This window comes from Hirundo rustica, chromosome 1 (assembly GCF_015227805.2).
Source record: "Hirundo rustica isolate bHirRus1 chromosome 1, bHirRus1.pri.v3, whole genome shotgun sequence".
Classification (NCBI taxonomy): Eukaryota; Metazoa; Chordata; class Aves; order Passeriformes; family Hirundinidae; genus Hirundo; species Hirundo rustica.
In genome coordinates, this window is record NC_053450.1 from 29,992,073 (window position 1) to 30,019,708 (window position 27,636).

General features: G+C 39.9%; 1 protein-coding gene across 3 annotated transcripts in view; it reads right to left on the reverse strand.

The window, feature by feature from the left end:
* Nucleotides 1-24,964, reverse strand: part of PKIA (cAMP-dependent protein kinase inhibitor alpha) — a 44,326-nt gene extending 19,362 nt beyond the window's left edge. Inside the window, exon 1 of one of the 3 annotated variants that reach the window (XM_040069268.2) lies at nucleotides 24,867-24,964. The gene's annotated coding sequence lies outside the window, so the exon portion shown is untranslated. Of the gene's footprint in view, nucleotides 1-24,109; nucleotides 24,287-24,866 lie in introns of those variants that run through there. The other 2 variants (XM_040069249.2, XM_040069238.2) reach the window with 2 other exon arrangements.
* Between the last annotated feature and the right edge of the window lie 2,672 nt (nucleotides 24,965-27,636).

Consider the following 27,636-nt stretch of genomic DNA (forward strand, 5'->3'; position numbering starts at 1 on the left):
CACCTGCAGTCTTTCAAAGGAAGAGGGGGAAGAGAGCAGCAATTTCATACTGTTTGCAATATCCTAAGTCTTAAAGATGACTTTTTCTTAAAGAGAGTGGACTGTGCTGGGCTTCTCAAAACCAAATGCAGGAGGTGTCTTAAAGGGGTAATTTTCCATATTCATATGCATAACCACATACATGCATAATAGCCAAGCTATCCAAGAATATGAGTCAGCAAGGTTTAGTGAGTGGGACTCTCCCAGACTTCAAGTCTCTATTCTCTAAAACCACATAAGTAGTACAGCTCAGACTCAAATCTGTAACAATACAGTTTTAAAAGCAAAGAGATCAAGACCTGAAGAGCAGTAACACTTGGAAGGATCTCCTTTGGGGCAAATAATCAGTTTGAAACCTCAAAAATGACCCAGAATCAGGTGGGGGAGAAGAAAGCATTAATAAAGTACTCTTTATAATGGGGAAATCTGTGATTAAGTGCAATTTGTATTTCATGCTTTACAGTATTTATGGGCATTTCAAAAACAGACCAAATAATTTCTAACCTAACCAAAAGAAATCCCTTAAATTTGCCACAATATGCTTGAAGATAGGAACTGTAGCAACTTCTTTTGCCTGTCCACATTTAAAAAAGAACTTAATTACACAAAGAGGAAAAAACCAAAAGAGACTACAACTCTCTTGCTAAATAATCCTTTCTCACCTAGGACCATTTCGTACACTTTGTATTGAAAACTGTGGACTATAGAGTACTTTTCTGACAATTTTCCATGTGCTGGAACTAGATGGAAACTAAAAAAAGAAATAATTGGCTCGTACATACTAATATTTAATTAGCACTTCTGCTGCATTACACAATCTGTCCATGATACTCAGATCTAAGATGCATTTCTAGATGCAAACCCAGGTACCCTGACAGACACAATACCCAGCTACAATCGAGGAACATACAGGTTCTGCAAACCACAGGTACTTAAAATCACTGTAACAGCTTTGAACTTGATGGTCAAATATTTCTTTTTGCCTCAATTTCAAGTGAAGTTAAAGCTCAAATACTTAACCCATATTCATCTAATGTCCCAATTCTTAATCTACAAAGAGAAAATGATAGTTTGGGCAATTTACAAGCCAGTGATGGAAGCATATAAACAAAGTAGAATTTTCTGGAATCTCGCAGCTCATTGATTTCAGTCAACGCTAACAAATTGCTCAATCACCTTAAAAGATGGCCTATTAAAACCACATACAGTCGACATTTTATATTCATAGCAAGAAAAGTTATCCAATCAAACACATATTTCCTGCAGTTCAAGTTCTTAATTCTCCCTTGCAACTCTCCCTTTCACAGAAGTTGCTGACCACTAAGAGACATAAGCCTAAGAAGAATCTGAATAAATAGTTTCTGCCATATGCATAAACTCAATAAAATACAATAAAGTGCAAGCTAAGTTTTCTGGTTATGAGTATAAACAGAGAGGTATAAGCAGAAACAGGAGAACTTACAGAAACCCTTAAAAATTCCTGAGAGGAATTCTTGTTGTCAGACTACACAAATCCATCTGTATTTGAATAGCTTACTTGAGCTTCAGGGCCATGCAAATTGCAGATTTCCTCCTTTTTACTACCTGCTGGTGGATAATGAAAGGAAGTACCAGCTGTCTGCTTGCAGTAAGAATGCATATGTGGGCAGAATATTTCCTAAGACTTGCAATTCTTAAATCTTGGCACGGGGAAAAACCTTACAAGAACAAGAAACACCCAGAGACGTGAATTCCTGGATACCATATTCCCCATAGAAGGCAAGCTGCAGGTATAAATTCAGAGGAAGAAGGTAAAAACATAAAAAATGCTGCTCTAAATCTGAGGGAACAAAACCCACATTTCTTAGTCACTAAGGAAGTGCCTTGTTTGAGTAAAAGCTAAACTTTAGCAATAAAGAGAATAAAATAATTAAGTGATTGGGACCCAATGAAAAGACATACAGGCAGAGCACATTAAGAAAGTGCATGAAAACAAATCCAAATGGACTCTCAGACAGAGCAGGAACAAAATCAACTTTTAGTTTAGTTTGATCTGAATAACTACTTTCATCTAGACATATTGAGCAGTAGAGTCTGTAAGCTTCGTCGATTTCCCATAAGCTGTAAGAGAACTGCCTTACATCCCAAAACTCTTGCCTATTTATTTGTGAAATAATTAGCTTTGAAGAACCACTTGTGGGGTGACCTTGGCTCATGTACACCCTGCTCTCTCATTCCCCCTCAACAGGGGGACAGGGGAGATGATGGTAAGAGTGAAAGAACCAGTGGGTTGAGGTAAAAACAGGGTGATATTGTAGTAATTATCAGCACTAGCAAAACAGACTCGACTTGGAGAAAACTAACTTACTGCCAATTAAAACAGGTTTGGACAGCGAGAAACAAAGACAAATTAAAACAACACCTACCCTCCACATCAGTCCCCTACCCTCCCTCACCCCAGCTTTGCCCAGGCTCAGCTTTACTTCTGCAGTTTCTGACTGCTCTAGCCCTTCCCCATCACCCAGCAGCCCAAGGGGATGGGGAATGAAATGTGCAGTCACATCACTCCCCAACAGCTCCTCTCTGCTGCTCCTTCCTCCTCAACGCTTTTCCCTCACTCCAGCATGGTCCTTCCCATGGGCTGTTCCCACGGGCTCCAGTGTGGGCGGGAGCTCTTTCAGGAAACACCAGGGAACTCTGGTGTGGCACACACTGGCAGGCAAATACCCACTTCTATACCTACTCTGCTGTGGTGGTCACCAGGGGCTGCAGAGGAATCTGTGCTCCAGCCTGGAGCAACACATCCACTTCTTCCTTTTCCTTCAACCTTTGCATTCCCTGTGCTGTGTCTCACTAGCTTTGTTTCTCCTCTACCCGTGTGTTTTGGGTTTTCTTACTCCCTTGCTTAAACATGTTTTCCCAGAGCCACCATGGTCCTGGCTGAGGGGCTCAGCTGTATCCAGCAGTAAATCCATGGAGCTGACTTGATCTGTGCCCAGCACGGGGCAGCCCTGGCCTTCCCTCACAGAGGCTGCCCCTGAAACCACCTATCCAACAACAAAATTCCTATCTGTCAGAAGATACTCAGTGGCTGTAGATGACCATAAGTACTTACTGTGCTTTCCAGTATCTTCCTTAAACTCCACTAACTGCTGAGACTGCCCTTCTGTCACTCTGCTTCACTTAAGACTTGGAAATCACAAACACGTGAGGTTCTCATCCCTGGTATCTCACAGCTGATAGGAGGCAGCCTCTTTCCAAGCAAAGGCTATGTGGATAAGCACATTAACACCACAAGAGATAGGCAGTAAGGCACTATTCCCTACTCAACAGCTTCTACTATCACAGACCAAGAAAAACTCAGCGCTCATGATCACTGTAGCTATGGCTTTTAACAGCACCAGAATCAATGTGTTTTTCCCCAAGACTGTAGCTCTGTTTTACATGAGACGACAATGAATTATTTCTGTTGTTTTAAATAATATTAATGCAATCTTTGACATTTTTAGGTTTTTGTACCAAGAAATGTGAAAGAGTAAAAAAAAAAAAAAAAAAAAAAAAGGTACCAGGTTTTCAAACTTAATGGCTACTTCCAAGAAAGCATTCACTATAGAAACTAAATTGCAAGATCACACCATAGTATTCAACTGAACTAATGCCTCTCAGAAGAGCCAGAAGTGCCAAAAATGCAAACACGCTGCAAGAAGTAACATGTTTGGTTTTGGGTCCACTCTAAGCATTGATTATCTTGTTCATAAAGTAAGCATTCCAAAAGAACAACAGATAAAAAGACAACACTTGCCCATATGCCAAGTTTGGGTGAATAATTAAGAGTATACAGAGACTCATATTCTCAAGTTTCTGACCAGCATGGGATACTACAAAGAACCTTATGCTTCAGAAATTAGTATGAGCAAACATTTGTAAAAGTATTGAGGGTTAAGAAGTGAAACGACATAGCAAATGCAAGCCCTCTTATCACTTCTGAAAATTTGACTTAATGTAACGTTGAAATGTAGGACACCACCCAAGAAATTTGAAGATAAAGTGCAAATTTCAAGGCCAAACAGTGATGAAGAAAAACCCCACTTAGATTTCAGCTCAGTCAGAAGTTCATCCAGACTGTAAAAAACATTAAGGGAAGAAATACAGGGGGTGGGAAAGAGAAGGCAAAGACTTTTTTTCCCCCCCTACTCCTAACCAATTAATGCCCACATTTTCTAACCTGCCTATTTACAATTTGACTAAAAGCTTCACTGAACATGAACTCCACAAGTAACCTTTAGATAAGTAAATTTTAACTTTTAGTGCAATACATTTGAAATTTGCTATCTCAACCATCAAGACCTATCTTTTTTACTGTCCCCTTTAACAAAATTTTCCATTGCTACTACGTACCTTATACCTACAGCCTCGTCATGATCCTGTAGAAACACTGCCAGTATTTTCAAACAAATAGCACTGATATTTGCACAACAGATAACATTCCATATTTGTTTTCATCAGACTCCAATGAATTCAGAGCCAAGCTAAAAATGGAAGAGCAATGTATCTTCAGTTCCAAAAAGCTTTTCAGCAGTCTGAATGAAGTAACATTCTGATAAGACACATCTTAACTATACCATGCTCAGCCTCAAAATCTTTTAAGTCTTTCTTCACAAAATGCTTCTACCCCTGTCCCCAATTTACCTGTTAACCCTTTGTGGAGAATATCTTTAAAGTATGACTTTTAGAACCAAGCAATATTGTCTCCCTTTTGTATTTTGCCACTTTTCTTACTCAACCCCCTGTGAGGATTATTCAAATGTTAGCACTCAGGTATTATAATCAATTTAATTTAAAAACATTTATGTTATGAATTATGTAGTATAAAAAATTAAACATGCAAAGTACTGAAAGGAAAATAAAAATATATCAAGAATCTAGAAGGCTAACTGCAATAGAAAACTATTTCCCCAGAGGTGGCTTTTGGATGAAGACTCACAAACTCTGGGTGCTACATTCCTGTGTGCAGCACTGCTGAATCCACATGTCTTGGTATGTGTTCCCCTCTTTTCCACAGAGCTATTTTTCATGATGTCACATGAAAAGGATTAACACATTTGTAATCAGACAACAGTGACCTACATGTGACAAGATGTTTTTTGGGAATCACTACAAATCCTTTAGCCATTTGACTCATATGCCAAATGAAGCAAACTCATCTGTAAAGTAAAATTTGGTTATTGCCTAAACCTCCATATCTATCACACTACGTAACATGATGATTCTTAGGTTCATTAAAGCTATTTTTCTAAGTTCTCTTCTTGTTTAGCCTACTTCAGGATGCCATTTAAGAGCATTCAAAAGTTAATAGGTTCAATAGAAAGTAATATCAAACTTAATCAAAATTTCCCCACAAAAAAGAAATACTGAATTGTTTTTTTTCCTTTTCTTAAAACAGATACAACTGGACTGCTGTGAACATGTAAACGTGCACAGATTCTTTGAGTCTGACAATCAAAAGAGGATACTATACAAAGACAAGAATAAATTAAGTGCTATGCCATCCTCATAATAAAACAGTAGAACAGGAAAAGGCATTCACCATATTCACTCTGGGAATTTAAGCAGAAAGAAGGGAGGTTATTTACCGTTAAAAATCCAACCAACTCTCCATAATTCCATGAATCACAAGCACACCTCTTCCACTCATCACATACAAGACCAAACAAATGCCCAATGAAATTTAGTTGGAACAATTTCAGTTAACTTTCTGGTTAAATGACAACTTGAAGAATAAATAACCCTTATAAGCTAAACAAAACAAACCACCACCTGTAATTTGATTAAATATAGATGATGATTACACTGCCAACAAAGGCAAACTGGTTTAATCTGATTATTAAGGAGGTAATCAAAGATTCCACTGAGCTCTAATATTACTGCATGAAATTTTAATGAAGCAGCACAGCATCATATCTTTTAGGTGTTACAACAGTAACAACCAAGTCTTTTAGAGCAAAACCATATGAGATTCAGGTAATTTTTGATCTGTTCAGCTTCATATTATGTTCCTTTTTCTGCATTCTTCCTACTAATTCTGGGCACTCTAAAACAACAGTAACAGAGCAGAGGAAGTCCAGAGACAGAACCATGCCTGATACTAGATAAGAATGTTCTTAGAAACAAATTGTGATGATGTACATCTAGAAGAATAAGTACTTCAAGTCATCTCACATGATTCATTAAGAAAATTACTCTCATTATGCCATTATAAGGCTGTATATATTTTTTCTTAAAACACACGGAGCCAGAAACATGTTATATGACAAGGGTATTTCTATTTACTTTGAAGAAGACTGGAAAATATTGTGCTGATCATGGTTAACACCAAATAGCTCTAGACAGAATTTAGAAGATAGTTTTGAATTTGAAGAAAGCAAGAATTACAAATAGGAAAAAAAAAAAAAAAAAAGCAGCATGCATAAATAAAAAAAATCCCAAACAAACAAAACAAACAAACAAAACAAAAAACCCTCCCGCAACCCTGTGCTCTACACAAAGTGATTACTTTGTGTAATGCCACTAGCAACATTACTACCAAATATACTTTTTTTCCCCCTCCTAATAATCAGAAAATAAGTGTTTTCTCTATCCAGAATGAATATTTTTCACTAGCTTTCCTTAACACGTCTGTACAGAAAGACTCTGGCAGCTGTTTAAAGTGAATACACTTCAGGAGAAGAAGCCACAGGGTCTCCTAGAATAATGTTGACAATATTCACAATTAAAAATTAGAAAATGAATCAAAAACCGAAACACAAAAAAACCGTCCACAGAGTCTCAAAATTCTACACTCTTTAATGGATTTCTGCGGTTTCTTGTGTCATTCCCCCCCAGTACAATATGAACGACATCCTGTTATTAATTTAAATTAATTTATCTCCCAGGGTTCTTTTCTGTTTCACAGATTTCAGCATGTGATGGAGCTTTTCTTGAATATCTTCTACGTGGGTGGATTTTATAGAAGGATAAATTTAGTTTGCAAGGCCTGTTGTCACATATCAGTGTTTTTCTGCACCAGAGTAAGGTACATTAAACAATGACAGTCATTAATACCTAAATATGGAATTGCTTATTTTGCTCATATCTCATTGTCTTAGTAAGAACTTCATGCAGCATATGGAAAACAGAAGTTATCTCTTCATAAAAAAGACCGTGGTCACGTCTTGCAGGTTCAGGAGAAAAGCAGCTTGCCACCACTCTCTTCTACACACAGGAGTTTGAGACCCATTTCATCTAGCACTTGAGCATTGCTCTGCTGCATTTGGATACTATCAGTTGCAACTGAAGCTCTGTCTCTTGCATGATCGTAGATCACTTATTCCTGTGAAATACTGTGTGATGGAAAAGCTTGTCTTCAGCATAACAACATAAGCTAAGAGGACTTCCAGAACCGCTCACGTATTTTACTCCAGAGACCATTAAAATCAACACACTTCATCTACGGAGCATGATCCAGAAGTGGAGGTTTCCCGGTCTTCAGGACACAAATCATTAGACTACAGAGTCAGGCATCCTCATCTGCAAAAAGGCACAGGGCCAGAAGGAAAACAATTGTGTTTGTACCTGATAAGCTGGTTTCAACATACCTTTTATACTGGTGGTTCTGTCCATAGGTTCCTTGACACTGAGGACAGTCTGGATTCCAAGTCTTCTCCTTCCTTAGAATAAAGCTATTATGTGGAAGATGAGCAGTGAGATTCACTTCTTCCCTACCTCCACACAGGTCTTTCAGTTAAAAACCTGACTCAGACCTTGAGTCAGGACTGATAGGTCTGTATGGGCACACCTAGTATACCACCACTCTTTGAATCACTGAAGAAGGTTGGAAGGGATACCTGAAGGCCATCAGGTCCAACAACCACTTGATGTTAGGTAGGCTAACCTCAAACTTCAGTTTGGTTGCTCAGGGGCTTCAGAAGAATTTAAAGTATCTCAAATGCTGGAGGTTCCCCAGGCATTTTGCCAAGCTGTCCCAGTGTTAAACCATTTTTAAAGTGAAAGATTTTCCTTCCACGTAGCTGGAATTTCTCTTATTGCAATTTGTGACCATTGCCACTCATTCTTTTGTTGTAGAACTCCAAGAAAAGCCTGTAACATCTCCACAGTGCCTCCTTGGGTAGTGTGTTACATCTCATGGTGTCCTTTTCGTGCCAGACAAACCCATTTCCCGCAGCCCCTACTTGTACATCATGTGCTCCAGCCTCATGTTCTTTGTAGCCTCCACTAAACTTGAGTAGACATGTCAATATATCCCTGTTGTAGCAGCTGTCCAAATGACTGCGATGGAACACTGGTGCCTCTTAGGGAGCTCAAGATCAGAGACCCTACTTACCAGGTCTTAGGTGAGACAAATACAAAGGTATGCAAATACAAAGAGTCTGGCCAGCAGTTCTAGATGCTTACTGTTTCTAAGTAAAACTAGATTATTGAATTCAGCTTCTTAAAGGCTGTATGTAGTTCCCAGATATTTTCTTGGCTCATTAAAAGCACTGGAAAAGTGAAGGGCACAGGAGCATTGGTTAATCCATGATTAGCGAGTTTAAAAAGTCATCACCACATCACAGGTGAAATACAGCCCTCAACTTAGATACGCAACTGTGTCCTAGGAAGATGATTCCCCCACATTAGTACAGCCTGCTCTAGACTTGCTTGTTCCTGACCTACAGTACAAGTAACTAAATAGCTTCCGTTTAATTACGTATCTGCACAGGGTTTCTAAAATAGGATTTTAGCTTTCTGCTTACTGGAGGCCAGGTTTACACTGAAGTTGATACTCATTTGAACCTTGGTACAATGCAAAACAGTAACATTACAGGCCATTAATCTACAAAGGATTAAACTACATTAATCCACAAAGGATGAGAGTTCTAACTCTTCACAAGAAACCTGTCCTCTCAGCTTGAGCTCTCACACAAAGACTACCTGGGTTTCTACTTACAGGCCTGAGACTCCAGGAGGCTGCCTGCATGAACCAGGCTCTGAAAGATCCAACTGTGAGACAAGACAGCATGTTTTAAATTACTGTCTGTGTAATTAGGCACAGCAAAGGCCACATTCTCATGTGGAAGAAGACCTGTTAATTACTTTGCTGCCTCTCTTCTGCTGCCATTTCTTGTCCTGAAGGACCAGCTGCCCTTTTCATCTTTCTCTGCCTTCTGCTCAGAATCTATTTCCCCTTTAGAAAAGGGGACCAGTATCTACCTATCCCTCCCCTCCCACACAGCAGTATTCAATTAAGAACATACCCCTTGATATTTTTAAGCCCCAAATTGTGTTATAGATGGAGTAAACATTAAGATTTGATTAATTAAGGTTGCAGAAAGTAGAAATATAATCTGATACAAAATGAATGCAAAGTCTTCTCAGGATACCAGCCTTAATTAACTTCACTGGAGAATTTTCACTGGCTGAATTCTCAGCAGATTCTACCAATACAGTCAAAAATATGTAATATCTCAAGAGAAGATGAGGATTTGCATACTTAACTCCTAAACTTGCAAGAACACACATTCTCTGGCCTTCAGCTTGATGATAGCAAAATGCATAACAGCCTTTAAGCTTTTAATACATATATTCTCTAATAAAGTCTTATATATATACTAATCCTCCAAGCTCAGAACACAGTACAAGAGGCAGAACGATGACCTCCTCTATAAACTGGCCCACAAGCGAGCCTTTGGAACACAATGGCAAGCAGGCAATGAAACAAGGTTTTCTTTTTAAAAGAATTTTTGAAGTAGTAAAATAAATAAAAACAAAACAAACTAGTAAGACATTTTATCTGTTAACAGCATCTGGAAAAAAATTGCTTAATTATGCAGTTTTGCAAAGAGGTTTTCTCATTAGTATATTGCAATTATGAACTTTCAAAGCCTTTGTTTTCAATCTAGGAATTTGTGAAGGAAGCTAGGAAAAAACCCCAGGAGATATATAGCATGAAACAACCACTCAGACATATGGACTGAGCCCAGAGATGACCTTCATATTTCCTTTTAGAGAGAAAACAAGAAGAAAAGGGAGGGATACAAACACAGAGTGATCTGGAACTGCGAGTGGCTGAAAACAAAGGATTCTGCAAAAGCAACTATTATACAGTGTTCTTGCCACAGTACTGCAAAATACATATTTTTTAAATTGGGAGGGCTTGAGGATTTTTTGTTTGGTGTTTGGGTTTTTTTAGTGGGGTTTTTTTTTTGGTTTTTTTTTAAGCTGCTTCTCAGAGACTCCTTGAAAGACCTTGTTCATTGTAATTGGTGACCTTTTTCTTTGCATTTTTTCATCTTGTGTTTCATATGCCAATTTCAATAACTGATTTGAAAGGCCCAGTCAGCATGGTCTGACTGCAATAGACACAAGAGGTTCTCTTCATGCTACTAGGTAACATGTATAAGGCACAGCTGGCCGTCTTCTGCTTTCACAGCAGTCAAGATTTCGTTCTATCTCCTACAAGAGGAACAGCAAAGATAGTGGGATATCAAACCACTCCCTTGATTTTTAGGCAACATGCTGATGTCTGGAAGAATCTTACCCTGTTGTAGATGGAACAAGGAACTGTAATGGAGAACAGCCTGTTCCAAAGTTTAAACTGCAAAAAGACAAATAAAACAAAGTTCTTATTGTCCAGTACAAACAAAGTAGAAAGAACCAAGACACACAAAATAATGACAAGAAATTAACGAGGTGCAAAACATTTACATGGGGCAAATAAAGTGATGAGTCAGATGAAAAAGCAACAGAGATGTCCAGTTTCAGTGTTTCAACAGTTTCACAGCAAGAAAGGGACCATTTTAGTGGATTTAATATGTAAGTTTGCAATGAACAGGATCACAGATGCATTACATGTAAACAGATAAAACTGCACTAGTCATGCAGGTCTTTTAGAGAGTCTGGGAAAACTCTTAACCTGCTTTGTGCTGCATTCATCTAACCTTTGAATTCATCTACCAAACATTCTTAGGGAGCCTTATGAAGAGGTATTTTTAAGATACTGTTGAGAAATTTGCTTATATATTATACTTATATATTCTGAGTACCAACACTTTTGAACAAGTAAATTTAGTATGCATTTCTTTGGTTTCAGAGTTCTATTTCAAAAGAAAGATTTGTGTCAAGGTAAATTATCAGCAGGAAAACAGTTCTTTCCAACTGGTACAAAACAGAAGCTGTATGACATCAGGTAGCTCTCCAGACAGTCACAGCCCTTTTGAGCACCTCTGAATTCTGTTTCTGCTCTCTGCTGTAGGAAAAACTTCCTTCTTACTTTTATTTCTTGGCAGGGCAGGTGAGGGAGGGGGTGGTAGTCAGGGAAGAGACAGAAAATCTCTTTTTTTTTGTGTGTGAGGGAACACTCACAAATATAGCAAACGATTGCAGAGACAGAGCAAAAAAGGGTGAAACAGGCACTTGTTTTCAAATAATAGTCATTGCTATTTTCTGAGGAGGCAAGACTCTTAACTCCATCTTTTAGGGATCTTTTCTGAGTGGACACAGAAAGACCTGCTTACAGTGTGGGCCAGTACTGATCTAAACAGCACTATGAAGTACTTTTTGGGACATTATCACACATATAGGACTGGTACAAAAAAGCTGCAGTGGGTAAGCTGTAGGTATGAACTGAACACATCTAAATGCTGAACAGTGATGAAACTACCACTGTGTTTGCCGGACATATGGGAAATGACATCAACTTCAGTTTCCACGCAGTAAGATAGGCTTAACAGTGTATTTCTTGTAACCTCCAAAATATGTAAAGCCAGCATGTCAGGGTCTCCGTCACAGGAACTTTTTCTCATTAACCATCAGTGATTTGCATTAATTATAATCCAGTCCTTCAATATACTTTACACTTAAAAGCTTTGCTTTTTCTGTTTTGTCTGGGATTTATCAGATCAGCAGAACTTAGTGACAGAGTCATTATGTTCACCTTTTTCTGCAGAAGATTTTAGATTAGCATTCTTTTGACTTCTGTAATTTCCTTGCTATTCCACAAAAATTTAAGTGAAGAGTACGTAAGCATGGAAGAAGGAATGGAGAACAGTCTAATTTAAATTTTAGTGACACTGCTGGATTTTTTTAAGCAAGTTCATCCAACAAGCTGGGACAAATAAATTCCACTCTTTTGGTAGCTTATAGTAAGAGAAGACTAGAAAATTGGTCAGAGAAGCCATCTGAAGATGAGAAGAATACCACAGAAGCTCCATAGAAATAAGTGGATGTCCTAAAAGGCTTGTAGAAAATCTCCCTTGAATATAAAAACTTTCTTGCCTATGTCTTCTCCCGGGAAGCCTGAGGAAGGAGTCAAGATTATTTCAGTTATTAGGTGAAGTATCTTTTCAGAAAGATACTCTGACTAGTGAAAACTATAAATAACAATCTGGTTAAATACTTTCTTTTTTAAATGGGTTACTTGAAGGAATACAATATCAGCTCTCTCAAAGCACCTAGCAGAAAGTTTGCATGTTGAGATAAGTCTTGTAACTGTAAATATGTATTTTTTTATTCAGCTTCAGATAGATGTGAAAGCACCAAGTACATTCTCTTCCAAGCAATTGTGGAAATTGAAACTACTTGCCAAAACGGTATTTTCATCAGAAAACTAGGGCTAAACCATACTTTCTAATGGATCCTACTGGATCTGCTCCAGCAAATGAAAGGTTTGAAGTATTACTCAGTGCAAGTAGCAGACTAGCTTTTGTCATTCTTTCAATTATAAGCAATAAATTTTAACAAAAGTCTACCTATAGAAAAAGCAGCAAAATGTGACAGTCAGTGAGACCAAACAATAAAGTTGCATATTTCACAGTTACTTTGCAGATGTATCATGATTAAATGATAAGGATGAGACCTAGGCATTCCCATTCTCTGCACTCTCATTCCAGTTTCCATGGAAAGGACATGCACGTGTGCACAGTCCAAGTAAGAGTGCTGTGGATGACCCAGGTGCACATGGTGAGGCACCCCGTTAGCACTTTCGAGCTTATTCCAGTCTTTGTTTATTCCTGTGGTGTTCAGAGACAAAAGGATTTTCAGAGGATGACAAAAGATCCTTCAGGAGTAACTGGTTATTGTCATATTTACTTGCGTGCAGATTTCTCAAGCGAAATCAAGCAAATGACTACAACAGCAAGAATTATATTTTCATCAAGTTTGACATGAAGCTCTGGAAGCAATCAACAAATAGGGAAGGAGAAATACAAAAAGAAAGTAGCAGGTGTTCTGCTCTGGTTAGGTTTTGAACAACCAAGCACTTGAAGGAATAAAACTTGAATTAAACTGGTCAGAGTTACCCCTTTCAGTTAACAGACCAGCCAGCATTCAGCAAGGACTGACATGAAACCTTCTTTATTTATAGAACCACATGGATGCTGACTTCAACTCTGGCCCACTCTCAGATGTCATTAATGCCACCTTATATAACCAACAATTCTGGTCAAAAGTGTCTAAAACCATCCTTAAGGGTAGGAGAGAAGAGACTCTTTTTACACTCAGCTGATTGTGAGCAGGTAATGTAACAGCCACTTCAACAGTTTTATTTTATCTCTAATAGGCTTCTTTTCTGTCTCTCTTTATACTTGATCACTTGTAAACCTAAGACCCTCATTCAGTAGCTGAAAGGATTTGAAAAATCATCTTTTCTGACTCCCATTTTACATTAACTTCCCACAATTAATGCCTCTTTCTTTAGCTTGCTTTTAGCTTTCAAAGGCTGCTCCCGCATGGAATAAACCCTTATGCTTTGCCATTTAATCCTACTGAATCTTTTCATGCTTCTCTGAAATCTTTTTCCTTTAGTGATACATCAGCTGGGTTACATATAAACAGCCTTCAAGCCAAATATAAGATTTTGGCTTTCAGTGAGCTGGCTAGTTGGAGAGAATAGTAGAAACCTTTAAGAAAACCCAACACAGAAGCCTTTGTTCCTCAGCTTGTAAGAGGTCTTTATGCCCGAACTGTAAGACAGAAGCACCTAATACCCAAACACGTATATACACAGAAAAGAAAGAAGGAAGAGTTCAGAGTGGAGATCACGGCTACCTTTACTTTGGGTTACTCAAATTTTGTTATTACTAATCTTTGTAAAAGGAACTACACCTTCACTCAAATTGGGTTCACAGTTGTTAGTTCCACAGAGATGGCACATCATATGGAAGAAGTGAGAAAAAGTCAGCCACTGAACAAACAAATGACACATCAGCATTACTGTGTGACATACAATTAGGTTTTAGATCTTATGTTTTTGACTTATCCAGAAGGACATGCACTAGATCCACCCTCCCATTCTTCTGGTGACAATTAACTCCTACTAACAATTTTCCAACCTGTCCACATCTATGTCTTTACTTACAAGAGGATATCTCACAACACAGGAGTCTTGGTGACAAAATAAAAGCTAGTATTTTGGCCATGGTTATCAGAATGCTAATTACATTATAAATTAGCACTATATAGGGATAATCCAGAAACTTAAGGTGCTAAATTAAGACTTGGATTTTCACATCACTCATAAAAAACCCCACATGTAGAATGTACAACTACTGAAAGTATCTACACCTGTTACTATGAAAACTATGACACTCCAAAATATTTCTGCTTTCCTTAACAAGGTTTTCAAATAAGCTCAAAAATAGAGATAAAGTAGAACACTTTATTGAAATTACTGCTGTATGAGCAGAGCAGGAATACTTCAGAAAGGAGGATGGGAAAGTGAAATTTCTTCAACAGAACAAGTGGCAGATATGATTAAGTGTTCAAGAAGAATGTCACAGAAACAACATTAGCTAAAAGACAGGTATCACAAGACGCATAGAAACATTCCACTGTTTTCAGCCGTTTGAACAGAGAAAAGCCAGACAAATTAACTAAAAACCTGGCCTGCTTCAACAGCAACCACATTAAAGGAAAGTCAGGTAAACTAAGAGGCTTCTAAAAGGAGAATTTATTTTCTAAAAGCATACAAATCACCTACTGGGAAATGGCACCTAACCCACAACAATTCCAAGAACAAGTTTTGCCTTGTTCAGAAGAACAAGTTGACGTAAGTCAAAAAAGCACAAAAATCCTTGGCAACAGTTTAACAGTCATATATGAAACTGTCCTTCTCCTCAGCAGAATTCAGACATTGTTTATAGCAAAGATTGCAACTCCGATCCTGCTGATAGCCATTCCATACCAAAAAAAATCCCACCTAAACTCAGAATACCCACCCAAAATACAGAATACTTGCCACCAGAATTCATACAAGAATAGAATTATGAAAGATGACACTGAAGAGCAGCCCTGAGAGTGTAATGAATCACTACTAAGTACAGAGACAGAAGCAACTGCTCTTCTCAAGAGGAGCTGGATAGAAGAGCTCACTTGCCAGAAACATGCTTGGACACCAAAATGAATTGCTCAGGTGCCACCTTAGGCTCAAAAAATACACAATATTCAGATTACACAGTCTGGGAAGCAGAGAAAGCTGGGGATGTTTTTGGCACTTCTTTTTTCTCCCACTACAACAGGAAATTAAAGCAACATACCACCACAGGAAGATGGGCATTCATTCGGACACTGACCTCAGAACACTGCTAAAGTTTTCTTTCTATTCTGCCTTGTAGTTGGCTTAAGAAAGCATATGCAGTTATTTAAGATGTGCAAACTGCTAGTCTCCAAATAGATGTTCAAGACAGTAGTTAAGAAACACGGTACTACCAAGAGGAACTTTAAACTCAAAACTTTAAACTCAAAAATTTTACACTAAAAAAAGCAGTAGAAAAATATACTTGCAAAACAAGTACCAGTACCTGCCTTAGCCAGACCAAGAGTAATAGAGGGGGGTGGAAGAACAGAAAATGCAAACAAAGAATGGACTAGGAAGACCTAGAAAACTTACACAAAATATATTTGCATAGTGTGTTATCCCACTAGAAACGCTGCTTAACAAGCAGAGCAGCAGTCTGTAACGGATGAATGGTCTTCAAAAATTGCTTCTATGAGGCACAAAAGTGAAAGGAAAGAGAATTTTCTGCCTGGAAGGAAACAGCACGGTTCAGTGTGCTGCAGCAGTCATCAGAAATCACTACCTTTTTCTGGAGATTTGCATAAGTTACTCCCTAATCTGCAGCTTTATTGGCTATACAACTGTGGGAAAACAACATTTAAATAAATAACAGCTTTCATCCCTTATTTCCAAATATTGTCAATGAAAATGGAAGTGCTGAAAAGCGTTTTGGGATCTTCCACGATGAAAGGGGGCACATAAATAACACATTTCTCCAGTATCTGAGAAAAAGAGGGTAACAAAAATGTTTCTTCTTGCTCTTTGGTCTGTACAGCAATTCCCTAAGTGTGTAGATTGTACAGTTGAAAAGTACATCTAGAGTGACAATTAGCTAATGAATTATACAATGCAAAACACTTTCAATTCCTTTCTTAAATGTTAATGAAGTCATTCCCCATTATTAGCTAATATTAAAAGCCTACTGTTACATGAACATGCAACAAATGCTAAGGTATCAGTGAGGAAGTGATATTACATGCTTAAATTTCTTATACAGTATCTGTGTTCCTCTGGGCGCAGGCTATCATGTTCATCTTCTATAAATACCCATTCAAGCTCTATCTGTTCTGGAGATGCTTTGTGCACAAGTTGGGGATGACTGAAGGCTTTGCACCTGTTTTTCACCATGTAGCAGGGATTCTGCTTTTGTACAACTGAAGAGAATACTGCCACTGCCCCGGTCAGGCCCAAGCAGTACCACATTAGGTATAGACAGAAAAATTAGACTTTAAAAGGACACGTAGCAGTGGTGGCATAATTTTTGCATATTGTCACTTAGAGTGAATGACACTAGCATCAATACAATTCTTACTATCATATAATGTTATAGCTACCATTCAATAAATCAACACCTGCAGTCCCTACAGGCAAATAAAAACATAGGAAAAGGGAAAAAAAAAAAAAAAGTATTCCATAAAGCCTAAAGCTAATCAGAATAACTTAAGAGAAGTCCCTATTCAGGGCAAATATTTTGCTTGGAAAAGATTTTGGTTTGTGTAAACATCATTAGCTTGTATATAAACAAATATATGATAAAATAGGCTTATTTCACTGACAAAAAGCTGTAGTACCCTTAGGCTTTAAAGGCATGCTGTAATCATTTTGATAAGTTATGTCTCTTTCTCAAATCATACAGCTTCTATATTTATACAGACTCCATTCACATCTCTTATCACGCTTTGACTCCATGAGACCTTACAAATAACAGTTACTTAAAATGCAGCAGTCTATTTTTGGTTTTGTGTGGTTTGGTTTTGGAGTTTTTTTTTATATGAAGTGTTTCACATTATGCCTGTCTTTTAGAGTCTGAATTATTTTCACATGCTCCAATTCTTATATGCATTAACAAATCCTATTCATTTATTTTCTCTTCCCCATGCCTGAGCTCAAAAACATTAGCCCAACTCAGTAAAGCTGCCCTTATCCAAGTATTTTAAAACAAGAGTAACACAAAAAAAAGGAAGGGCTTCTGACTGAATTTCTCTGTAAGGCTACACACTACAGTTTGTTCTTTCCTACATTTAAAATGCATTTTTGGTATCCAGCTATCAACTTTTATGTCTCCTGTTAATGGCACCAGTACCTTAGTGTCATGCAAACATTATTGTATTGATCCTACAATGAAAAGGAACCTCATAGGGACACGAGATCAGACCAATTGAAATGTAATTACTGGAAAAAATATGCGTAGTGAAAAAAACGGGAAAGAAATGGGACATAAATATGAAACTGCTGTACTACTTAATAGAGTTTCTAAATCCTGCACATCAGATATAAATTTTCAGGAAGTATAAAAACAGCATCAAAGAATAAATCAAATATGAACTAGAGTCCATATGTACAGAAAGAGTACATACAGGAAGACGATTCTGTTCTTGAGGGAAAAGAATGTGACAGAAAATCTTGACTCCTGAGAAACTGTAAAGGAAACAATTGTTTAACATTACTCACATTGTGTCACTTAAAAAGGTGTCCAATTAAACCATCAGGCAACAAATTTTAAGCGAAAACAAAGAGACTTCCTCACACTCCACATGCTCTGAATCATGCCAAAGGATACTGTGGAGCCTGTGAACAGAAATCAGATCAGCCAAACACATGCAGCAAGGACACGATGTCTCCTGCAATTAAACGTAATAGTGCAAACATTGCATTATGCCCACAGAACTCCTAATCAATGCTGAGCACCAAACACTGGGAGACTGTACCAAAAAATGATTACTCCACCTAATTTAGACATTACTTCTCTAAGCATCCTTTACTGGAATCTTGCCAGCCATCTTATTTTAATAGCAGACTTACATTCTTACAAGCTACATTGTAAGACGCCACAGAGTTTTTTCACTGAACAAAAAGAGCTTTTTGCCCATCCTATAGAATTGGAACTGGCATTTGACGGTCACTGTTCTAGTGTGAACAACTACTTCTTTAATTTATCAGCAATACTAAATCCAATCAATCAATGCCATCTGTCACGTACCACAGGAAAAAAGGTTTTCATATATATTTCAGTTAAAAAAAAAAAAAAAAAATCACAAAAAATCCTGAGCTACTCATACTACTAGTTATGAGGAACTTTTGCTGAACTATGAAACATCTTTTGTCCTTTTTGTTGTTGTTGTTGTTATGTATTTCTTTCAGTGTATAATAGTGTTTTGGAATCCACTAGCATCATACAGATATCAAGAACTTTCTGTGCCTCAAGTGAGCACCTTGGGAAATTTGAAAGTAGCTGAATCTGTTTAGCCTGACTGCACTTTCAAATTCGCATCTCAGGAAAATGACCCTTAACATCAATAATTTTTCTTGGTCTACCTGCAGATAGATGATTTCAAAGTAGAAATACATTTTTAGCTTCCATTTTACCTGAGTTAGAAAAAAAAAAAAAAAAAATCCAAGACAAATGTAGAGAGCTGCAGATCAGAAATATTAGGCAGAACTCTAGAAATTCTTTAAAAGTAAAACTGAGAATCCAAGTGCCTCATGAGATTGAACAAAGAAAACAGGAATTGATGGAACATTTATGTATCTAAACTTAATTTAATGAGTTTAGAAATTACTTTTCTATGAAAAAAAGATACATATATATTAGGCAACAGCCTTGGTCAAGGTTGAATTTCTGGTATTATTTACTTTCCCTCGCTTTGAAGTGTGAAAGTGCTGTTGAGCTTGGCCTGAAGGAATTCACTTCAGCTGAACGCAAGACTTACGAGCGTAGATAATCTGTGTGCTCATGATTTTTGCAGCTCCTGGGGTTGGCTAGTTATCCAAAAGGCAGCAGGTATTTCCACAGAACACCTTGTGAAGGATTCAATGACAGCTCACTTGATGAGCATCACAGCTTTGACTCTTCTGTGGAGTTTACCTCTCCTACCTACTACTGACCGACAAGTTAAGTCAAGATGCTGAACGGGACTCAATTTAAGGCTGCTGCTGAAGTAATAATATCCTTTGCCAACATGATCCACAGTATTTTAAGTGAGGTTTCACATGTACTATAAACAGTATCATGGAAGAACCATTAATAAGCATCTGTGCTATTTTAAAACAACAGGTGGTGAGATCGTTTCACCAAAGTTATGTGCTCACCATATGTGTAAGTGGAAATACCGTAGGAGGCAGAAGGCAAATGAGTGAACAGTTAGCAAATATATATATTATATAATATATATAACTATATGGATATTTTAAGATCTATATGATCTCATTAAAGCTACAGCACATTTCATGGGCTAGCCAACACCTGCCAAGATAACTTCGATACACCTTTGAATCTTTTGGAATAGTTGCTAGAACAAAAATGTCACAAAAAGAAGCAGTCAGAGTAAGAGAAATTAAGACTCTATGTTGGCATTAGACCTATTTGCCGATCACATCTGATTAATCACTGGGACACGAATGCAGAAAGGGATACAATACAGCGCAGACACCAGGCAGTTGCCACAAAGGCAGGTTAAATTACCCATGAGTCTTGTAAAGCCAAAGAACAGCAATGTAGCCGATTTTTAAATTCTTTTTAATAAAGGTTAGAAAACAAACCAAATTCTGCTAGAGAGAACTACAGCGCAGCTGACATGGAAATTTTTCTACTGCAGCCCTTCCTCATAGTTCACATTTTATACTTGGTACAACCAGGGAAGAAGGGCAGAGATACCCCAGAACCACTTTACAATCACAGAAATATGACCAGCTCAGAAATGCAGCGTGCCTTCAGTATTTTAAGGAAGACAAAGCCCACTATCATATCTTATTGGTTCTACCACAAGAATTAAAGGAAAAAGAAAAAAATTTTTTTGGTCTGGCATTTGGCTGGGACAGTTGCACAAACTGTCCTATAAAAGTCCATTTTGTGCATCTTTCTCCTTTTGATATGATTATATTTTAAGACTGGGATATATACTGGAAACACAGTTCTTGTACAATCATATCATTTTTTCTATAATGTTGTCTTAATAAAGTAATTTTCTAAGAGTAGATGATACGGAGGCTTTCTCAAAGCCAGTCTCCCAATGCATCCCAAAGCAATACATATAAATAGGTCCATGCTTGTGCTGCTGTTTACGTACAGTCCTCTTCAAGGAAAAGGCTTCAACCAGCTTTCTTTTGCAAGAAGCATACATGAACTCTGTATTTCTATCTCCATATTTCATATTAAACTCAGGGGCTCATTATCCAGGTTGTGAAGTGCTGACTTACTTGACTGTGTCAAATTCAAAGTACAAAGATTATCAATACCTGTCTTGTTGACACCACTAATATACTGTAAATAGATAAAACTCGTAGTTCTCCTTAATGATTGCTACCTTTGCAGTTGATTGGGCACTCACATAAAGATCCTCTATTGACAGTTAGTCCAACATGAAATCTATTTGCATAGTATGAGACAAAGTTTCACTTTGTGCCTGGCATTTATTTTTCAGAAATATTTTTTTTGTCTCCCAGAAACATGAGCTACTGCATATGAAGGACATGCATGTGGAAAGTGTGAATGCATTTCTTCTTCACAATAAAAATGGTACCACAAATGTTGAAATACTCTTGATTTTTTGCACACGCTAAAGTATATAGTTTTAAGTTCATTGTGTAATATCCTGCCCCCTTTTACCCTGCTCAAGCCTTTTTAAATAGAATTCTTTAATAGGAAAAAATAATCCAACTGAAAGCCTAGAAACAACAGAAGTAAAAAAATGGCCTGCTTCCTCTGAGACATGGTTATTTCAGTTAGTTCAATCAGAACTTGGTAACACCATTTTAAAAATTCTCATAATAATAGAAAATATATTTAACTGAAGTGTTTCATCTCAGCCCTTCAGCCCTTGGAAAGGACCACAAGTAAAATCAAACCTACGCAACTTCAGGTGCATTCAAGGTCACGGGTTTTTCCAGTTTGTTCTACTAAGGAAACAAGCTCTTCGCAAACATACCCATCTGCTCCGCACTAATAAAATTGGGTAAATGAACCTGCTGGTTCAAGGGCTGACAGCAGCCTAGAAACCTCAAAGACAATTAAGCTCTTACAAATCTAAAGAACAAACCCAGATGAAGTATACCAAAATAGCAGAACCTCTGAGGAAAAGACAACTAAATCTCAGCTGCTACCCAGTCTGTCTGGCACCGACCAGCTGACCAGCTAGGCTGTTCTTCCAGTCAGTGGTGCTGTTGCCCCAGAGCGACCACAATAAAGATGCTTTCCTTTCGCTGGCATAAGTATGGCAGTTACAGTAACAGAAGGAATAAGAAGAGTTCTGGGAAAGAAATCTGTAGGAAGTGAATTTACATCAGTTATACCATTGAACTAAACTCACATTGATAATTAGAGTTTTTCTTCTATGGACACATACACATTATTACCATTTGCCTTTAGAGTACACAAGATTAAAATAAAAGCAATTCAAGTTTGCAGTGGGGCTGTTGGTCAACCACTACTTCATCTTTGCTACCATATTTTTTTTAAAAAAAGTTAATTAAGAGTCTTGAAATATTAGGCTTGAAAGGAAGCATGAAGAGCTAAATTTGCTGTGATAACATTGCGCCAACATCAGTGAATAGTCGTACTACCCCATGCTTGCAACAACTCACTGTGAGACCATTACTTGATTTCTTCACTTCCATAAAGAAATTGACTTTATATAGAATGGATAGGCTAATATGTGAAGCATCTGAACTCAGCTACATGACTTCTTTTTCCAACCAAATGCAACTAGAGAAGAAATCAGCCAAACATTGCAATTTGAAACTGTCAGCCATGCTTAATTCTAGAAAGGAAAACCAATAGAAATGTCCTAACCAATGCTTCAAAGTTTTTACAGGAACAAAATATATGATAGATGAAACACAGGTTTGACAAAATGATTTTTTTTCTAGTTTGAAATACATACATTGCATGTGCCATGACATGCTTAAAGCAACAAGCCTGTACAGGATCATAGTTAATGGCTGTGCTTTGGAGAAAAGATTTGTCTGTTGGACTGATTTCTGATGCTGCAATTCATCACTCGCTCTTTGTTTCAGCCTTGTGAAGCCTCAGCTGTTTTTAATACACATTTTCTGTCTCCGTAGCTGTCATTTGCCTTCTGCATACCCAGCAACAGTACTGACTGTATGTAAATACCTTCCCAGTAATAATGACAACAAATAAAGCAACTTCCTGTTACCCCCCTAAGTATTACTTGTGTCACTCTAGCACCATGTCCGAGGCTTCAACCACAACCAAAAATCCAGCTGTCTGAGCTTCTCAGTGAATGACTGGCAAACAGGCTCCTTGAAGATGAACATATAGTTAAATAAATATTGAATAAAATAACCTTCAGCTTCCAGTATCCTGCTTCCTTTTTCATTACGAACAGATTAATTCCCAATTCTTTACTTCCCAGAGACACAGACATTGCATCCATTTCCAACCACAAGAGCCACTACATACGCAGATAGTGCTTATTCTAATGAGCCGCCTCTGCACGCCAACCTCCCGTATTGCCATACCTGCTTTAGGGCAAGTTTTCTTTTTTAAAGCAGACAAAGTTATAAAATAATAACAAACCAAGCAACAAAGAAACCAACCCAAAACAAACAAACAACAACAACAAAAAATAACCACAAACCCAACAAAAACCACCAGTGCATCAGACATAGAAATAGGTCAGGCAGATTTTTCTCCCTTCTTCTCAATTCCAAACCACTATTCATTACATATTAAGACCTATGTATGTACCACAATGTGCAATGTTAACAGACAAGCTACAATATGCATACATTCTTGTTTTTTTCCACTTCTACAGGTGACATGATGGAACAGCAACGCACTAATTCTTCCATTAACAAACAAACGCATTTGAATTTTGCTGCTATTTTGTTTGTCGCGAACCTTGGGCTAGGTGATAAAACTGAATAAAGGGAAAAAAAACCACACGAGTCTTCGAAGAAGACGACAGAATCCATTTTGGTGTAAGGGCAGGTTCCCCAACTTCTACACTCTTTAGTTTCCTGTGAAGCGACTTCCAAATCCCAGGAACGTGTGTGAGATGACATCTTTTTGTGCTTCTGTTCGCCTGAAGCCCTTCTGCCCTAAGATGTCTTCCCCGTCACTTGCGGATCGCGCACGGGACTGGGGAGCGCCCGGGCAGCGCGGGGCGCAGCGCCGCACCTGTCGCAGCCCCGCCGCTCTCGCCCCCGTCCTGTGCTGCGCCACAGACAGGCTGCCCCCGACACGGGCACGGAGAGCAGCCCGAGCGGCAGCTGGCACCGAGCCACCGCACATCCTGGCCACGGGAGATAAAACGCAACACTGTGGCGCTCCGGAGAAGGCAGCCCTGCCGCTTTTGGAGGGAACCACGGCGGAAGGGAGGAGAGGGAAAGAGACTGAAGCTACGAGCCCCAGCACCGCTCCGGCTGGGGCTGGGCAGCCGGCAGAGCCGGCGCGGGGGCTCGCAGCGGCAGCGCCGCGTTCCTCCGGCCGGGCAGGGCAGCGTTCGCCGCCCGCCCCCGCGCCCGGCAGCTCCCGCTCACCTTTCAGCGACCGGCTCAGCGCATCTTCCTCCCTCCCTCCCGCTCTCCCGCAGCGGCTGCTGGTGGCGGCTCAGAGTCCCCGGGCTCGGCGGGTGCCCGGCGCTGTTCCTCCCTCAGCCGGCGGCAGCTCCCGCTGTCACTTCACCCCCACATCCCGCCGCCGGCGGCGGCAGCTGCTGCTCCTAAATTCACGGCGCTCCGGCGGCATGAAGTCATCCTCCCCGCCCCCTCCGCGGGCCGCCGCACTCCGCTCCCGCCGCGGAGGGGGAGACGGCCCCGCCGCCCGGCAGCCCGGGCCCCGCGGGGCCCTGCCGCTCCACCCGCACCGGAGGGGCCGCCGCTCCCGCGGGAACACCGGCGCCCGGCTGCCCGGGAGCCTGCGAGGGGCGGTACCGTCTCCCGGGCGCGGTGGCGGTCCCGGGGACCCTCCCCAGGCACGGCGGCGGCATGGGCCGCTCCGCCCCGCGCCGGCCGTGCCCTCCCGGGAGTCCCCGCCGCGGCCGCGGGCAGCGCGGCGCTCCCGCCCCGCGGATGGGGCTGCGCGCCCCGCTAGACCGCTGTGCCCGGCCCCGCGCCCTCGCCACCCGGCCGTACCGCGCTGAGGCGGGGAACGCGGCACGGCGGCTCCCGCCGCGCTGCAGGGCCGGAGCCAAGGGAGAACAGAGCGACCCCGGGGAGAGCCCGGGTCTCGCCGTTTGAAGGAAAATGCGCTGTGATCCCTGGTGCTCGTGTGTGGGCTCCCTGTTCCCACTCTCACCTCCCGGCCTTAGAGCGCTCAAGCGCTCCTGAGCTCGTGCCCCTGAAAAATGCAGCGCTCCCTGTGATGCATTGGAGCTCCTTTGGCAGTGGCTTCTGCTCTGTGCCTGGAAGGGGAGAACAGAGGGCAGGCACTGTGCTGTGCTCAAGGTCACCCGGGCATGCTTCCCCCTTACCAAGGGCGCCCTGATATTTCTGAGACCCAGCAGCAGGCAGCATGTCTATTTTTGTTACTTACAGAGTGCCCGACGGGCTATCACAGTTTACAATCCTGTGACCCATCCCATGTGCACGACAAGCGCAGCTACCCTGGTACATAAATGACACCGAGCAGTCTAGTTTGGATTGATAATGCATGTCACTGGTGCATGCCAATTCCTTGTAGTCTGAGAGCTCTTAGGAAGAGCAAGGCAGGGTTGCTCCTGGTTGAGAGAAGCCGTACTGGATGAGCTCCCAGAAAAAACAAATAGCAGAAAAACCAAACATGGGAGTTTCCAAGGTGCTGCACCTGCTCAGTTGACCCAACCCAGTGGTCAAGTGCTCTCAGCAAGGTTTTGGAGTAGACTTGTGGTGGAAATGTTGACAATTTCCATTGTGGTAAGGTCTGAAACGTGCGTGAAGTGCTGCCCCATTGGTCTAGATATAGGTAAGAAGATTGTCTGTAGTACTAGAGGATAACAGCAAAGAGAAATCTCATTAAGGTAAAGTTCCTAGTCTCTCAGATGAAATATAAAGACTCTGAACTTAAGTTCCCTTTTGGAAATTTATCATGTTTATTTTATGGTTATGGTACAGCTTTCCACCTGTGCAGCTCTACAGTTGCTCTATTTTTGGTTGCTTCTGTTTATGCCCCGCCTTGAACCTCTTCTGTAGATTGGCATTGCAGACCTGAATATGCAGCACAGGCAGCATCTCAACAGTGATATTTAATCTCAGTTGACAGTGTATTAGGTTAGGTGATTGAAGGCTCATTTCCACAGGCACAAAGGAGTTTAGGGGCACTTGGGCATGTGGGGGAGCCAGGTCGGGCAAAGAGAGCCCATGCCCAGCCCCTCCCAGGGAAGCCGCAGTTCCCATGGAGGTGGGGGACACAGCCAGCAGTCAACCAAAAATTTCTGTGTGGGTGTTACTGCCTGGGGCTACACGACACATTATGGGATGGATAATAGAGCGTCTTGGGGTTAAGACTTATGGGATGTTTAAGGCAAGAACCAAAGATAGGGAAAGGAAGGCATCAAGGAGATATGGGTATGAGCAAGTGTGAGAAAATAGTGGGAGGCAAATAGGGCCAGCCTGGTGTAAACAAACTGCTGATCATTCTGCTTGTCTGGCTATGTCCTGCACCTGATCAGCACAATCTCTGCTAGACTAGTCTCCTAGACTAGACTATTTCTAAATCTTACTGTGTGAGAGGTCTCCCTGTGCTATATGTGTGTCTCTGCATGGGTGTAAGTGCCAGCAGCAGGAGTCACACCTCAGGTTACAGGGACTCATGCCAGAGAGGAGGACAGGATTTAACTGTTCATGCCATCTGTGTTTGATTGAGTGTTTCTGTCTATGTAGATCGGTGTGGTTGGCCTTGTGCTTGTTTATGTACGTATATTTGTGCGTACATACTTTCGGTGTGTGTATGCCTGTTAGGAATATGTGTTCAGACTTGCTACTGACAAGGCCTAGAAAAATGTTGCTATGGCAGCCTCTCTTCTATTGGGCTATATGGTTCAGCAACTCATAACACAATTCACTAAATGATTAGCATACTAGAAAATCCTACATCTGTGCAAAAGCAGGAATTATTATTATTTATTTTTTATTATTCCTTTGGTAGCAGTAAATTCCAGAGTCATGAGAAGCAAATGCTCTTGGCCCAAGGGTTTTAATTGATATTATTCAATATACATGATTGCAAAAACAAGGCAATGAGTGAGACACCTATAGGATTTTATTTTAGTAGAAAAACCTATAGATATTCATCATTTAGCAACATTCAAAAAGCCTGTTTTACTCAGAGGACATAATCTTTGATTTACCAATCATGGATTCAATCAGTTTAAAATGAATGTCAATATAAATTGATTGAAATCCAAGCATTTCAGCTTTAAAAAGTATGCTGTAGGGAAAATAAAAGAAATAGTGAGGATCTCTTGAATATCTGAATATGGGGAAGGTCTGGAAATGTCTTTGGTAAGTGAGAACGTTGTATAAGGAAGACTGCTTATTTGCAAAGAAGAGTTACTTCAAAAACGTTAACAGAAGTTGTAGGGGGAGAATGTTGTGTCTTAGAGGTTAGAAACAGCAAGGATGAGGTGATATTTGCCAACATACAAGTTAGGTTGTTTAAATAAATAATAAACAGCAAAAGGTGCATCACTTGTAAAAAATTAAAGAAATCCTGAAATGAAGCAGTTAAGCTTTTTTGGGGAGCAGGGCACGGGGAAGGAGTGAAAAATCAAGGCTCTCTTACTCAAACTGAGTACTTTATGCCAGTACTTTCCTGATAGTTGCTGACTGGAATAAAAGGTGAAGCAAAAGAAAAACAATGAAGGGGAATAAATTATTATATACAGATGGCTGTTACTCTTGTCACAGGGAAATTAAAATCAAGAGTGTGTTCAAGTCAGAGGAATAAAGCTGCATCAAAATTTGTGAATTCAGAGGTGCTGCCCTACTCCTGGAGATTGTCAGGCAGTACCAGTATTTATGAAATGAAAAGAGACCTAGGAATTTACAGTTACATGACCTAGTTGGTGATAGCATGCAACACCACAGCC